Consider the following 10,161-nt stretch of genomic DNA (forward strand, 5'->3'; position numbering starts at 1 on the left):
AGGAAGTCGTCTGTTTTGTGCTCAGAGTCACACAAGCAGCTGATAGCAATACAACACAGGAGAAATCTGACTTCAGTAATATCCACATACAAAAACACCCTTTCCTCCACACCCTCCAGTTCTTTGACGTACTACTGCTGCTTGAAAGAGTCTGCAAACAGGCCTGGAATCCCATCATGAGTGATGATTGTGCTGGTAAACTAAAGAGTAGGGAAAGCGTTCCTCTGTGTACAACCGTTTTTGCTCTTGGCCTTTTCTCCTAAAACCTTACACTTGCCAAGGTTTATCGATTCTGTAATTTCAGTGCTAGCACTTTGATTTAGCATCCCCAAAATGACAATTATGATACTGTCATGACTGTCGTGGTCTCCGCCGTGGCCTTTCAGTCAGATTCTTTTCATTGGTTCATCATTCTTTACTCTATCGATTACTTCCGTCAACATCTTTCCTCCAGCTCGTACAGACCTGACGAGGACAGGTAGAACAAACACTGCAATGCAGAGTCAGCTGTTTGCTTGCAGATTTGAAAGGCAAAAGCATTCCAGGAAGGCACACCGAGTGTTCAGCCAAGTGCACGGGCTTCATCACTCTACAATATAGAGAGCACTCAAGTACCTCACAGCCTTTGTGATGAACAGCTAATGGCAGCTAAATGTGTGGCTAAAACTCCTCTCCTATTGCGCTCCTGGTATCTTGATATTTACATGCTGTGCCTCAGGTATCTAAGATTTGCATGCCTTCATCATGCACTGCTCCCTGAAAATTATTTATTTTAGAAACTAAAGACTTGAACCCCATGTTCCTGGTGCATGAGTGTGTCACTTACATGAGAGGGTAAGGCACAAAAGGAAGCTGAATTGGGCCCTTCTGCACATCTCTCTTCTGACACATTGCCCCGTGTAACAAAGGACCAAGTTTCCTCCGTTTCTGTTCCTTCTCCATTTGGCCAGTATTGAGATGTAGATCCATAAACTCTTACTTTTCCTAGGTACCTGTTTTTACATCAATTCCCAAGTCAAACTGAACTTGTTCATACCAGTGTTCATACCACAGACAAATTATAAAATGACACCCTCTGTTCTAGCGAGGCTGCCTTCTTGCCATACCAAAGCCTGGAGCAACTATCTGAAGCCTTTGTTAAGTAAAACTAAAAGTAAGCACTGCAAAAGTCATCTGCATACCCTGCCTTCAATCTCTTGCTTTCACTTTTCTATTTTGAAAGCATCACTGCAATTTATTCCCTTAGCAAGCAATTTAGGAGACAGACTTTTCCTTGCACCTGGGATTCAACACATGCAGCTGAAGGTCTGTGATGGGCAATGCACCACCTTTTACCTCAGGAACATCAGCTGGCTGCGCCAGCAAGTTGCCCTTTCAGAAGCCAAGGTATTTGCTCTTGCTTTCTTTTTATTTCACTCAGTCCAGACCACTGCAATTCCCTTTTTGCCAGTCTCCCTCAACACACAACTAACAGGCTGCAGCTGGTAAATGTTGTTGCTGGGATTCTGATTGGCACCAGCTGTAGTAAGTGTGTTCTACCTGTCTCCATCACACCAGTCAGACTTCACATCAGCTTCAAGGTGCTCTCCCTGACCTGTACAGCCCCTTAAAATCTCCCATCATGCTTTCTCACTGATGGGATAGTGTCTTATACCATTTCATACTGGTCTGCTGTAGAGCACTGGAAGCTAAGTGCTCATGTACCACAAAAGTGAGCATGATAGAAGAATCTGAATAAAATACAAGGGGACAACAGGAGAAGAAAACGTTCTCCTTTTTAATAAATCATTTGAAAAGATTTTTTAAAGGATTTTTAATTAAAAATATGAAAAGCAACACAAACAGTTGAGCATTGCAAACTTTGATAAACAATTTTACTGTGCCCCACATCCTCAAAATACTTCAAACTAAAACAAATAGATATTCTAACTAAACCTGCATTATTCATACATATATATAAATTAAATCTGCTCTTGACTGTAGTTTGAATTTTTATGGGTCTCTTTTTATTGTTGAAGCATTTCTACAAAAAAGTTGAAGCACAGAGCATAGTAGTAGAGTGCTACTTTCTGCACACCACTCTTTCCCTGTGAGTCCCTGGCTGAATGTGTCAGGGATGCTGTTTGTCCAGCATCTGCCTAGACAGGAGACTTATCCTTTCCCTTTTGAGTTGCTTGAAATTATCACTTGGATCATTAGGACACATGATGGAGGAAAAAACCCATAGGTATCTCAAAATCTAAGTGGCTCAGCTATAAAAGAGCAGAGGCAAGAAGCTCCCAGTGGCTTAACTCATGAAGCATCTTTAAAGGTAGTCCACAGGGGTACAGAAGTTGCCAAGTTCAGTGAGCTAAAAAATTCTAGTTAAAGGTTTTCAGGGGTTTTGAGACTTCCATACAGCTACAGTTTACAAACAGATCCATTTTTTTGGAACAATCAAATAACTGCCCCTCAGTTTTGTCAAGGATTTGTGCTCAGCTCTTTACAGCTGCATCTTCTTTTAACCTTCCTTCAGGAAAGTTTGCTTTTCACACACAGGTGGCTCTCTGCCTACCTTTATCTAGCAGACTTTATTATCAGTAAAACCCAAAAAGACAAATTCGTCCTTTGTGCTGATGCAATTGACTTGTCATCTACTTTTACAGCTAATTAGCTCTTCAGTAGATGATGGTAGATGTCAGAGGTCATCTGATAGCTGATCCTGCTAAACTGACCGTAAATATTTCTTTCCAATTGTACATGATTGCCTCTTACTGCTACATTCTCTCTCAAATTAACATGGCACATTTAACCTATTTATTCAGAAGGAAGAGTATTAAGCCTGGATTTAAAAAAATTACAGTTTCATAAGGTATTAGCACTCAGAACCAAATCTTTCACTGAAGGCCTGACCTAGTAGGTGAGGGTGGCAGAGCTATCTAATTAGATCCTGGTAACAGCAGTCCTGAGCCATGTTTTCTCTTGACATTTACAGCTCTCAATATCTATGGACTATGTACTGTGCATTACAGGTATGTCGTTAACCAGCGTCTATGCACAAGAGATACCAACAGGACAGGGTACAAAATTAGAAGTCTCCACCTCAAAAAATTTGCAAAGTAATTCATTGCTAGAACATTCCTGGGACCAATTAACAAGGTGCAGTGAGATCCACCCTCCTTTCACTGCAGGACAGCTTGGGAAAAAAAGTCTTTTTGATTGCACAGTAGGAAAACGCCAGATCACTCATACTTAGAGCTACCAGTAAAATAAAGGGCACAGTTTAGTGCCAGTTTAAAAAAAAAAAAGGTCCCTTCTGAGTTCATCAGAAGTTTCATAAAACCGAAGTTATTGAATCTAAAGAACCCAAACTTGCACACAGCTTCAGGCAAAACCCCCCAAACATACGAAAATAAAATACTTAACTTGTAAAACAGACCACAGTAGTATCAATACTTCTCACCCAGAAAGGTCCCATGTGTTTTTCTTACTGGGTTTAGGGCCTATGCCTAGCACTTGGCACCTAGAGCAGGTTTTTCTGCCTCTTCCCCTGAGACCAGGCTCATCCAGTCATCTTCGTTTAATTTGTACGCATTTTTCCAGAATTAAACACGACAGCTCTCTGTGGTCTACAGCAAAAAAGTGCCCTTGGTTAAAGTAGAAGGAGCTGACCATGAGCTTTCCAGCACAACTCCAAGAAGATGCTCCAGAATTTTGATAGCTGGGAGCTTCCAATGAAGCCTTGTTACCAGCAATAGTTGGGTTTCCTGAAAAACTTCCCTGCACACATCTTTAACTGCAGCACCCCAGGGTTTCTGCACTACTACGAGCACTTCCAGGGAGCTGTTGGGGCAAAAGCGAGCACCCTCAGTCTACCCCTGAACAGCATGAGGGGACAAGGCAGGAGCTGGGAGCCCCTGGATGCTGCTCAGGGTGGGCAAGGCTTGGTCCCACACAAGTCAACAAATCACAGCTGCACCCTGCTGCAAGAGGCTCCCCAGCCCAGCCCAAGGGAGCTGTGAGCACAAAGAGCAGGGGATGGTACTGTGGCTCCACAGGCTGTGCTGAGCAGCAGCTTTCATTTAATCAAACGTTATCTCCAGAAACCACAGCTGCAGCTGAGGCCTCTAAGAAACACGGCTTCTCCCAGGAGCCCTTTCCCATGCTTCAGTGAGAACATCAGAGTATTTGCCAGGGTGATGTGCCAGCAGTTTGGATTTGTACCTGGCATGTCAGCAAGTAGAAAGCTGCAGCGTGCAGGGCGAGGGAGAAGGATCTGCACTGTGCAATACCCAGCTCTCCATGATCCTCAAAGGGCTTCCTCCTGGAAACTCTCCTGCTTACACTGCTTGGATAGTTTTAGTCTAATAAAAAAGTAGGTTCAAAAGAGCACAATGAGTAAATGAATGCCAAATTACAGTCACATGCAAAATTCAGAGAGGGGAATGCATGTAAGACATACTGCCTGAGCTATGGGCTGCTGTTTCTAGCAGTTTGAGAGAATCAGGTTCTTGACACAAAACTCCCTCCAGGCCCTGCTTTGTGCCGCTGGATGGTACATACACAACAAACCCAATCCATAACACAAGGTTTTTTGGGCCTTACCTAAACAGAGAAACTGGAAACTAATTACATTTCTTATTACAATTGATTATCGACCTTGTTTCTGAGGCACTTAATAAAAGTATTATAGTTTTCCATCAACACATAATAAAAAGACAGTTTGTCTTTCGGTTTTACTTTTTCTTGAGCTTCAGCAAATATTTACTGCTTCATCACTGAACCAAAATAATTGCAAGCATTCCATTACAGAAGTTTAAGGATATAAGAAGAATGCTTGCAATATCAACAGACAACTGTCTTTTTTCCCAAGCTTGTGATCAAAACATCCTGTCTTTGAGCAAAAGGAACACTCCACAGCACCCTCACCCTGAGCAGCCTGAAAGAGCCACGCTTTTACTCTATGGCACAGCATGCACACAGAAGCTGGAATGCTCACATTCCTTTCCTGTGATTCGACTTTATCTAAACTGCCTTAGTTCAGGGACCTTCTCTTCCAACTGGCCTGGCCAAAGAGGGTTTTGCTGCTAGCCATCCAACTTTAAGGTATATTCAATATTTAACTCAGGGCACTACTATTTTTTGGTTTTTTCTATTGTTATTGTGTAGAGGTAGAGGGGGAGTTATAGATTATCTTGTGCAGTGCTTTCCCACTTTTCAGCTGCAGTCAAATATCGGGCAAAATTCTGAGCAGTCATGGATAATTTTTCCCTTAGCTTGACAATCAGCTGCAAGGGAACATAGAAATGTGAGTGGGAAAAGAACAGCTAATATTTCAAGAACATTTTGGAAACAACCTCACAATATCATACTAGCAATGTATTGTTGCTTCCCAGTTAAACATCTTTGGAAAAGCTATAATCAAGGATAAATTACCAAAATTTAAATATTTAGAAACTATAGGACAGTTATTTCTGTCACTTACTAGAAGAAGCTTAAGCACAAATTTTTAGCTTCAAACACCATGCAGCCAGAACACCCACTATTTTATACAAGTACTCCTTTAATATTAGATATTTCTGGCATTCACAGCTGTCTTCAGTAGCAATTGCTTGAAAATCATTTTGCTATTCTTTCTGTATTAAGAAATCAATGCCCCTTTTTTATCATTTATCTATCCAAAGATCCTCCTAATTTATTATCAGTTCATTAATGTACTGCCTACTACCTTTCAAGATCATTAAAGAAGTTAAATAATATCTTAAACCTTCTTCCTCAGCATTTTGTGCCTCAGAGCTGTATTGTATATACGTGATTAAATTCATCTTACTGTTTCAAGTCTGGTCACCCCTCACCTCTCCTCATTTTTTTAAAGGGGAAAAGATTTGAATTTCCAACCTTATAATTTTAAGTGTAACTAATAATTTCTTCTAGAGATCAGTCATCCTCTATTCATCAAGCCCCATGTCTTCCCTTCCTTTCACAAGCAGAAATATCTTAGAGACTCCACCAGGATGGATGCCAGAGCCTCTCCACACTAAGTTTCCCTGGTTACTTTTGTGTTCTGCTCCAGTAGCCATCTGGGCAAAACAAAACCCTGCCTCTCAATAGAATCATCTCTCCACAGAGGGGATCCAGCTGTCTTCCCTGGACTCTGTGTGCCTCACTCACCTGCATCCCGTGTCCCCAGCCAGGGGAAGGAATTCTCCCCTGGTCCAGGTGCCTCAGAGATGCCTGCTCTATGTCAGCTGAGCCAGTGGATCTATTTCTCCACTTCAGCGTGGTGATTAGCATGAGATGCACTGGCTTCTCACACACCTTCGTGCCAATAATATGCACTCACTCTTTCTACTGTTAAGGAGTTTTTGGTGATACGGAACGCCAGTTCTGAGCTGTGCTGATGCCCAAGTCATTTCTGCTTTTCCCACATTCCTGAGGCTGCCTTTTGAAGCTGAGTTTGTCACTCACAAGCAGGACTGTTCCTGTGTGCAACCCTAAATCCAAGAAAGCCTCCCTCTTTGTGTCCGCAACGCTTTCACTCAGTCAAGGGACAGAGGCCTCTGCCTTATATTAGGAATGACTTCAACGAGGAATGATATGCCAATCCCACCCGCTATGGATAGCCTATATTAGTTTATCACTAATAAACTACAGCAGTATGACTGTCACATCTGATTAAGCAGAGGTTTCATCTAACTTAATTTACACACCACAGATCTGAACTCTTCTCCTATTTTCTTTCCAGTCATTCAATGCCCTGGAAACTCTCTGCACACAGTCCATCCCAGCTCACCAGTGGAGTCCATTATAACACATCAGGCTGTTCTCTGACGTGTCTCAGAATAAAGCCACAACTTAATGCCAAGCACAAGATTAAATGTTCTGCTCAAAGAATCAGATTCAGTCAGAGTTGAAAGGAGAGTGCTTTAGTGAATGAGATGCAGCAAAGCCAGAAACACCTTCCCAAGAGCTGGCTTCTGCCAGGACAGCATGCCAGTTTGCTGAACAATACAAATGCCCTGCTCTCATTTCCACCCTGTAACACACCATCTGTTTTTACTACCTCTCCCTATCTGGCAGGCCAGACGGCAGGAAAACCCACATAGTTGTGTTCTGACAAACAAACCTCAGCAATCCTCAGTTCTAACTTGCCAGCTGTCTGGAAAAGATGAGAGGGAACGGTTGTATAGCATGTCAGATTGAGGTGAAGGTGAAGAGAAATCACTCTCCCAACTGGAAGGGACTCGGTTTCAGTGTAAGTAAAACAACTCCTGTTGGCACAAGCAGCAGGAGGGCTGTGTTAGCTACTTGAGAGTTAACTGTCCCCATCCATCATCTTCATTGTGGGGAGACTTAGACCCATCCTACCTCTCCTAACAGCAGGGCAGCGTAACACCTACAGAGAGTGCCCCCAGTGCTAGGCACTAACCCCGTGTCTCTCAAGACAAATGCCAAGGCATGGACTTCAGCAGCACAGGGTAAGGCAGAAGCCAAGGCTCATCGCGAGCTAAAAGCAAGTGATGAACAGCCACAGCAGAGGACTGGCTCTACGAGGAGGTATTGCAAATGTCATTCTGAGATGAAAGAAATACTGTGTTTAAGATCAGCTACTACTCCAATTAAATGAGGTCAAGGATCATACAGTATCAGTCAAGATGCCAAACTATGTCACTTCCTTTAGTGCTCTCCAGCTCTCTCTTTTTTTAACAATACTTGGCCAGACAAAAGTACATCATCAGCTAATTGGTATGATGTATTCCTTTAACTCTCCAGCTTCTGTGCTTGGCAGAGTATTCATAGTATTACAGACACTTATAACCGCAGCAACCTGGATCTAAATATAATTTAGAGATTTATAACTGAGTTAAAAACCTTATTAGTGGTAGATTTGCAAACTGTGATGTGATTTTTTTTTTAAGGTAGGCTAACCTTATTTTCACATTTCAGTTACATCATCCACACACACTGAAGTTATTATAGTACATTATACAAACTCAGGACCCCAGTGGGGCAGAGCTCCTTATTGCACGCTGAAGATTGGCAAGCACACATTTCTGCATGGGAGTTGTCCAGGGAAGGGGTTGGAACACAGTTGCTGCATACATTTCACCATTCTTCCAAGAGTCATCTGTTACTCAGCTACCCCAGTGCACCCAAACCAATTAATCTCACCTCACAGTGGGTAAGGGCTGGCTCCACCAGCCTGGTGAGTGCCATGCCTAGCGTTTGCATTTTCCCTCCAAGGAGTATAGATTGCTTTTAAAGAAGAGGACATCATCCTTCTGTGTGTGTCTTGGTGCACATATCCGAGGTTTTTCAACTCTTTCCAGCACCACAGGTTATTTTTCATGTCAGCTTCCTGGGAATCCCCCAACAACAGGTCATCTATTGATGAGGCACACATTACTTGCTCTGAGTTTCATATAGAGCAGTTACACTAAAAACAGACAAAAGCTGCTAAAGACAGACTTTCCATCCTCTGCTTTTCCATCAGCTTGCTGATGCCCAGTGTCAAACTTGCAGTTCTGGCCTACTTGCTCCACATCTGCTGTGCATCTATTTTGAAAGCCAGAGATGGCACAAGCAAGATCAACAGAGGTTATGATGGGAGGAGAGCAGCTATGAACATCAGATTGTTTTTATTACTGTGTAACCAAACACACGGGGGCTAAAACCAAAGTGATTTGACTGAAAATATGGGCAGCTCCTAGAAACAGCAGGCAAGATGTTCCCAGACACACTGATAGGTACAAGGAAAACAGTGGAGCAAACAGTTGGTCTGTTTAGGATTAATTTAGTTCCTTCATTGTTTCTTTATACAACTTTTGTCTGCTATTAAGCTCATAATACAAGCTCTTGCTTTGAGCTGCAGTGCTGCCTAGGTGTTGCTAGCAAGCCTCTTTTGTTTATTTTGGGGTTTGCTGGGTTTTTTTAAGCAGCATAGTAGAACGAGTTATGCTTTCTTCATGTCACAGGCCTCCTGGGCTGATTTTGTACACACAGAAGAAGCAGCTTCTGGCATTTTTCACATTTCAACCAGCAGTGGCTTGGCTGCATTATCAAAGCAGGGCTGGCAGATACACAGAGCAGAGCATCCAAGACCCACCACAGACGCTGCCTGCACAGATGAACTCATAGCACAAATACTGCTGGGCCACAGCAAGGAGGCCAGGGGAAAAATAAAAAACCAATGGAGATGGGGCTGAGCCATGGCTGTAAAGAATCTGCTTTTCTTAGCAGGTGCTTTAAGCTCCAACATCTGCTGACCATATAAATCAAAGAAGCTCCTACAACTATTTACGCAAATGAATGACGTGAGCGTATAAATACACTTTAAGGGGTTTTTTCCCCCATTACTATTCTTGGCATTGAACCCACAGAGAAGGTTCAGAAACTTTTTGTCAACCAGAAAGGTTAGGATAAGTAAAACACCTGATCAACTGGTGTGGCTTGTGGAAGAATTCTCAGAGACCTTTTAGAATAAAAGATTCAAGAAGACTACCTCAAGTATTTTACAACAGGACTCCTTTCCTACTTTCAGCTCTATTGTATATTCACCTCCCAGAGCTAAATCCTGATTTTATTCAAATGAAAAATTACCAACATCCCTTAAAAGGGGATTTTGCTTCTATACATCACGGAACTCATTAAAAAGAAAGCAAAGCTTTCAAAACACTCAGATGATCTCCAGCTGAACTTCATCAGCTGGCTTCATCAGCTGGCAGGTCACATAGTTGTGTTATTTGTCACCTAATTATAAAATGCAAGCAAGTCCTCATAAAATTGATTTTCTATTCTACACCTACTCACTTATACCCCTCTATGGCAGCAATGAGCTCCTCACACCATGAGGCACTGTCCTTTTTTGCACACCTTTACAGAATACCTTTTCCTGGCTTGGAAGATTTCCCACTTTAATTGTTGTCCTGGCCAAAAAAAAAAAAAAAAATCTGTTGAATCTGTAAATGTGTCTCTATTGGAAAAAAAAAGAAAAGATATTTCATTTCATTCATGGGGACTTAATTATGTGAAAGCCATAAGTAAGCTAAGGTAAAGAGATTCTTTGATAGTGTTGAATAATGAATAATTTGCAGCATTCTCCTTTTCCCCCGGCCCTGGTACACATGTTGTGTACACCACACAGCCTTTCTGCTGACATGGCTTGAGATAAAGCCCTTTCTA

This window comes from Hirundo rustica, chromosome 5 (genome assembly GCF_015227805.2).
Source record: "Hirundo rustica isolate bHirRus1 chromosome 5, bHirRus1.pri.v3, whole genome shotgun sequence".
NCBI classification, from domain to species: Eukaryota; Metazoa; Chordata; class Aves; order Passeriformes; family Hirundinidae; genus Hirundo; species Hirundo rustica.